The sequence below is a fragment of the Lissotriton vulgaris genome, chromosome 1_1 (assembly GCF_964263255.1).
Source record: "Lissotriton vulgaris chromosome 1_1, aLisVul1.2, whole genome shotgun sequence".
Taxonomy (NCBI): Eukaryota; Metazoa; Chordata; class Amphibia; order Caudata; family Salamandridae; genus Lissotriton; species Lissotriton vulgaris.
The window spans coordinates 699410393-699417453 of record NC_141685.1 but is presented as its reverse complement, the minus strand read 5'-3'; the positions used below and the strand labels follow the sequence as shown (position 1 = coordinate 699417453).

General features: G+C 43.5%; 1 pseudogene; it reads right to left on the bottom strand.

The window, feature by feature from the left end:
* Positions 1-323: 323 nt before the first annotated feature.
* LOC147747668 (uncharacterized) lies at positions 324-6621 on the bottom strand (annotated as a pseudogene).
* Positions 6622-7061: the final 440 nt, after the last annotated feature.

Below are 7061 nucleotides of genomic sequence, written 5' to 3'. Positions count from 1 at the left end.
GTTGTTAAGATTTTGGAAAGTTTTTTTCTTATTATCCAAATTATCAATCCCTTTGAGAATTGCCTGTTCGAATTCCAGTATTTCAATTGGAACAGCATTGGTTGGAGGTAAAAATTTTGATTTTCTTCTCAATGTTGTGTCTCCATCCTTGGGTTGACTTGGTGATCCATCAAAAAAGGGTTTTAATTTCAATGTTCTGCAAAATTCAGACAGCTCGCATTTGAGTTTGAATGGATCTAAAGGGGGGGTAGGGACAAAGCCCAAGCCTTTATTTAAGATGGTCGTTTGTTCCTTAGTCAGAATTGTATCTGTGAGATTTACAATTAGTGACTCTTCTTGTTCAGGTCTGTCTGTGCTGATGACAAGCTCCGTGTTTGAACATTGGGTGAGTGGTCCTGCCATGTTAAGTTTTTCTTTCTGCCTCTGGGTTGGTTTTGGCCTCTTCCTAAAAAAAGCTGCTGTGGTTGGTGTGGGTGGTTGGGGGTGGGTAGCATTTGGTTTCCCATTTGTGGCTGCTGGTCCGGTCCCGAGTTGTAGGGGTTCATCCATCCACCGAAAGGAGGCATATAAACGACTGAAAAAAGGGCATTGGATTCCCCAGGAGGAATGGTGGTCTTTGCCATCTGTTTCCTCTATTTCCACGTTGTGGACCTCGGAATTTGGAATTGTTGTGTCCCCTTCTTGACATTGATTGATCAGAATTACTTTCTGAGCCATCAGAAGACCAACCTGTCGAATCTGCATCTGAGGCATTGTCTGTCACTGTGTAGTCTTCTTTTGAGTAGGGATGCATCCGTTCTTGACTAAACTTTTTTAGATCCTTTGCTAGTTTCTTTAATTTGTTTTGCATCAGGAACTCTTGCATTCATTTCTTTCGTGATCTCATCTAGTCGTTTCTTGTAGACTTGAGGGTTGATATTATTTTTCAATTGATTTTCACAGGTAAGAATCTCCACTAATAGTGCCTCTGATAATCTTTTGGCTGTCTTTATTATAAGAACTAAATAGTCTAAAGTGCACTTCCAAGATATGGGAGACCAATCTCGACAAAACGCTAGGTTGTGGAGAAAAATTCTAGGTGCATTGGATGCCCATAGGCCCCTGGGTGCTGTCTTCGTTCTCAAGTATTCTGTCATCATAATACCATGGATAGCAGTTCGGATCTGTTCTCTTTTTTTGTTGGTTAGTGTGTCCCATTCGTCAGTCTGAGCAATGGCTTGTGTGAAATCTGCATTTTGTAGTAAGGGCTGTGCTGCCAAGATTTCATCTATGTCACTTCCAGTGAAACTGAGACCATTATTGTTCTCCAGCCTTCAAAACTCAATTCTCCAAAATAGACACCTAAATGCTAGCAAAGTTATTAGCAAAGGTGTTATGTTCCCGCAGCTATGCGCTGCTTCAAGTCATTCATCACAAATAAGAGGGAAGAGGAATTAAAGTCCATTCAGTTCCCCTGCATAGGTACTATAGCAATCAGAAATGGGAATGGACACTGGTATCTACAATAACCATTGGTTATATTTGAGAACCCTCATAGACGCTTTGGTATTGATGTTGCGGTGTATCTTTTTCTCCGCCCCTCCTCAAGCGTCATGGCATAGTCATCGGGTTATCAAATGTCGTGCTATATGCCTGCCTCACCGGAGGCAACCTCTGGCAAGTGTAGAAGTGTCCAGAAATTATAGGGACAGCTGCACAGCTTCTAAACCTCTTTACTTGTTGTAGGATGGTGTTCATGTTAAAAGTACCGGCAATTTATTTTCTCACAAACATCAATAAACATTTTAAGATACTTCGTTATGGCGCGCATTTGCTTTCTAAGCATTTTGCTCTCACCTTTTGGAATTATTAATGGATAGATATTCGTTCGTGGTGTGCTTTTTTAGATGAGTTAGTTTGCAGTGTGCATCCACTCGGTGAAATTCCTTGGCTGCGGAGTTGGTGTCGGTTGTGGTGCTTGGGGGGTCTTGGAGAAGGGTGCTGTTGAGGCGTTCCTCTGTGACCTTGCTCAAGTTCTTTTGTGGCGGGCTCGGGGTGGGGTTGGGTGCGGTTGTGGTGTTGAAGGTGAAATGAATGCCATGGTGGTCCATCCAGAGGGGCTGGGTGGTGTGGCTGAAGCAGATGTTGGTCCCGCCTGCGAAGATTGGGTCGAGGGTGTGTCCAGCCTTGTGCATGGGCGTGTTGACCAGCTGCTTCAGTCCAAGGTATTCAAGGTTGTCAAGGAGAGTGGTGGAATCTGGGTGTTGTGGTTTTCGAGGTGGAAAATCAGGTCCGTGAGTAGGATATAGTCCATGGAGGTGATGGCGTGGGGAGTGGGGAGTTCAGCAATGGTAGCTGCGGACTGGGTGCGGGGTCCCAGTGGTCCATAGATGAGGGTGCAGTGTAGTGTGGTCAATCAATCAATCAATCAAAGACATTTATAGAGCGCACTACTTACCCGGAGGGTCTCAAGGCGCTTGGGGGGGGGTGCTGCTACTGCTCGAACAGCCAGGTCTTGAGCTTCTTCCTGAAGGAGAGGTGGTCTTGGGTCAGGCGCAGGTCGGTCGGGAGGGAGTTCCAGGTCTTGGCGGCCAGGTAGGAGAAGGACCTTCCTCCTGTTGTCGTTCTTCGGATGCGGGGGACGGCGGCGAGGGCGTGACTGGCTGATCGGAGGTGGCGTTTGGGAGCGTAGAAGTTGATGCGGTTGTTGAGGTAGCTCGGGCCTTGATCGTGTAGGGCTTTGTGTGCGTGGGTGAGGAGACGGAAGGTGATTCTTTTGTTGACGGGGAGCCAATGCAGGTCTCTCAGATGTCCGGAGATGTGGCTGTGTCGTGGGATGTCGAGGATGAGTCTGGCTGAGGTGTTCTGGATCCGCTGGAGTCTCTTCTGGAGCTTGGCGGTGGTTCCGGCGTAGAGGGCGTTGCCATAGTCCAGTCGGCTGGTCCTGGGGCTGGTCTGGATCTAGAAGTGGAGGTTTTCTTTGTTAGAGTGGGGGTAATTTGTGCTGGATGTGGAGAGTCGGAGGGGGGTCTTGAGTGCGATGGCGAGCCCTCTTCCTGGGCAGTGGGCTTGTTCTTTCTCTGGATCTTGTAGCCATTGGGGATGGCAATGGTATTGCTGGGGCCGGATTGAAAAATTCTGACATGCAGACTGAAACATGCACTTTGAATACCAACAGCAGACTTCCCTGGTGAGCAGTAGCTTTACTACAGTGATCTAATGAGCAACTAGAGTGCTAACATTCAGAATTTATGGCAAATGTGTGACATATCTGAATACCTTCTTGATGGAATCAAAGTAAAAAACTGAAAGCATTTCCTACTGAGGAGACTGCAGTAAATAAGGAAATTAGGAAACTTCATAACACATAAATCTCCCAAGATGGCCACCAGAGACAAAAGAGCCCAAATGTAGCACAAATATACACTATTTATTTGTTGTGCTTTTGTGTTTTATATAGTGCAGACTTGTCAGGTATTGGAGTGCTTTAAATGAGCATTGGTTTCAATCACACAAGAACAAATCCATTTTGGTTTTAGACATGGGGAGATTAAGTGATTTGACCAGAATCACAGAATGTCGAGCTGAATCAGAAACTCTAGCCTGGTTTCCCAGTTGCAAAGTCTGCAGCTCTGGAAGTAAAAACACATCCTCTCCCCTAAGTACGACATTTAATCAAGTGGTCAACTGGATAAAAAAACATAAAGATAAAGAATTTAAAAGTGCTTTGTCGCTATTTGAAAACTCAGAAATGATGTCCCCATTTTAGTTTTTTAGAGCACTTACCATAATTTTGATGCAAATAAGACCCTCTTAAGACTCTATGTATTACAGTTTTGATTACATCAAGATGATGTCAGGCGTTCCACACTTTTGTAATAAATATAGAATGTTAGCCCCAGGGATTCGCCAGTCCCTGGGGCCTCTTTTTATTTAAAAAAACTGTGTGGGGGGGTTTCAAGCCCCCACACATGTCCCGGGGGCGGACCATCCATGCAACAGGGAACTACCACCTCTCGGGGCTTTTGAATGTTGGGAGGGGGGCCACGCGGTCCCCTTCCAGGAGCCTTTGATGGCCCTGGAGAACACCACCTTTTAGGGCCGGCTTCTGCAGTGTCCCGGGGTGCCTACAGTGCCGCCTTCTGAAGTGCCCGGGATGACGAAAAGCAATGCCGGCTCCAGAAGGACGCGGGAAGCAGGCTAGGACCATGGGGGCTTTGGGGCTCATAAAAAACCGTTATTTTCAGAACTAACTTTACTGGTCAAAAAAATAGCTATATTTCTATGATAGTATGTAAAACTTTCCGTTTTTTTTCTGCACCAGTTGTACTCTCTACGCATGCGCAGCCTCGTTTCCAAGCCCACGATTCTTTGTTTTTCTTCAAGTTTGCCAAGCAAACCTGTCCTAATTGCAGGTATTAAATTAGCCGCTTTCTTCTGCCGGGTCGTGTGCCTCATCCGCTGCTATACTTTCGTAATATATTAATAATCATATTTTATCTATATTTATTTGAAACGTATTGCCGAGGCGCCAAATGTTAATTACATACTCCGTCCTCCGCATTTTTAGTAGTTTTCCTCCGTTATTTTTATTATACCTGCTACTTTCAATTAACCCCCCGCCTATCTTCTTTGTGATCCATGAGATTTCCAGCCACAGACATCACGGTGTTTGTCCTTGACCTCCGATCTTATCAGACCTGGTTACACGCATACCTAAAAACGAATTTGAAGCACGTAAGGCACAGCCCTTATAACGCATGACCGTCACCACAAAGCCATTACTGTGCTTATGCCTTTATCATGCGTGGTAAATGTATACTAGTTGTAAAAGCATGCGTGATAAAGCCATATGCGTGCTAATGAATTTGTGGTGACGGTCACGTGTTGTTATGACCACGTTGTAATGGCTATTTCTCCCCAGGACACTGCAGGAACCGGGTCTGAGTGTGGCGGACTCCAGGGCATCAGGCAGTGGGCCACGCAGCCTCCTTTACACAATATAGCAATCTCCAGAGGGTGATCGTTTTTGTGGTTTGAGGGGCATCATTGAGGCCCACACAGTTAATTTTGTAGGGGGGTAGGTTTGCACACAAAAATGTCGCAAGAGGTTTGTAAATGTGGTACACATTGTTTTGTTTTACTTTTATTTCCTTTCTATGTTGTAGTCCATCCAGATAAAATATTACTTATTGTACAGCCAGTACTTTTCAACCCTACTGTCAAACATCTTACTATAGTACTTCAAATTATAAATATTATTTTTGTTGTGGAGCGTCACCACCCCCCCAAAAAAAGCAAGTATATAGTTTTTTTTATTAACTTTTAATAAAACAACAATAACTGTAAAGGTAACTTAAAGATAACATAAGAAACAACTAGAAAAATAACTTTAATAAAACAGTATTAAAAACAAATTGTGATGTGGACTCCAAAAGACGTTGGGTAGGTAATCTGCAAAACAAAAAAGAAAAAAAGAGTTTAAAGGTATGTAGATGTGACTGAATAAGGTGAAGCATTACAAGTGAAGGTAACACTACGATTTTACGTGTGCAGTGTGCCTAGTACATTTCACTTCTGTTATAGACCTGCTTCTGCGTTACCAACACAAAAGTGGCACAAAAGGATTGTAAATACGCCGATTTATTTCTAATGCATTGCAATAGAGGCATTGTATATCTAGGCTGCTGTGCTTACCTTGTATAAACACTGCGGCCACCAGAGTTCACAACTTCAATTCAACTCTGCTTCTACATGTCAAAGTAGACAGCAGTGTCTATCAGTTTAAAAGAGAAAGAGAAATGATGTCACAGAGAGTGAGAGAAAGAGAGAGAAAACAACCTTAAAACTATCTTGCATAGTCTGGAGTTGAGATTTTTTTTAAAAGTCAGACACAGATTTACAAGCTCCTTGCTCCACTTTTCCCATGTTAAAAGTGACACAAAAGTGGCGCAATAAGCATGTAGATCTGTTTTTCAGACTGTTGTAACCTATCTGTTGTCACTGCTCGAAGGTAATTATGCATTTCTACACAGTCAAGCTGCTGTACACTACCCACTCTCTCCTTTCACAAATGTTTTTTTGTTGTTTCGGAAACAAAATTCTTTGCTGACCTAGTGCCATTGGCGTGATTGAAATAGGGTGCTCCACGTGTCGAAGAAGCCTTCAGTGTAACCAAGAGAGTTCACCACTTCAACTTAGATAAGATTTTATACAGCAGACTGGAGATGGCAGTGTCCAAAACTGAAATAAAGAAAGAGAAACGATGTAAGAGTAAGAAAGAGAAAGAGAGAAAAAAGGACATTAAATTGTGGGAGAGGCACATACGATGGGGGGTGCCTGAAGCCAGAGGCGCAACCACAGTCAAAAATATGGGGGGCTAGAAAAAAAAATCGAGGGGGGCCTAACTTCAAGCAAAAAAGAAGAGTGGAGTTGCAGGGGCTGTAAGCGGGGGGACACACAAAGCCTCATTAACAAGCAAAATGTCCTTAAAAGACCTGTGAAGTACTCGGGTGCGACTGTGTGTGGGCCCAGGAAGCACAATGTGTGTTTTGCGTGCCTGCTGCATACTACACATTTTCTCCTTTCACAGATAACTTGTCGTTCTTCCGGAAACAAGCCTCTTTGCTCACCTTGTGCCATTGCGATCGTCCTTGCTACATAATCCATCCTGAAGGTCTACATCTAAAAGATATTAAAAGAAAGATGTTATGATTGGTAATTGTTACTATATTAATTTGGAGTTAGATAACATCTCGCTTTTATACACGTTCCTTCTCACATTTCTACGAACTGTTTGTATTGGTAATATTCCGGACATTTCAGCGATTATAAAAACGTTCCTGCTATTGGGAAAAAAATGTTTACATGTAAATTTATACACTATATTGAAGTGCATTCGTCTGAAATACTAAGTCGCGTTTTTGTATCTAGTCTGCTACAACCCTTTGACTCCTTCTGATGGGTACTCAAGCCTCACTTTTTGTGGAAAAGACACCATTTTCATGATGTTGTTCTGATCTCCAACAAAGAAGTCTCATATATGGTGCCGAGTCTTGATATCTCTATGGCTAACGACATAC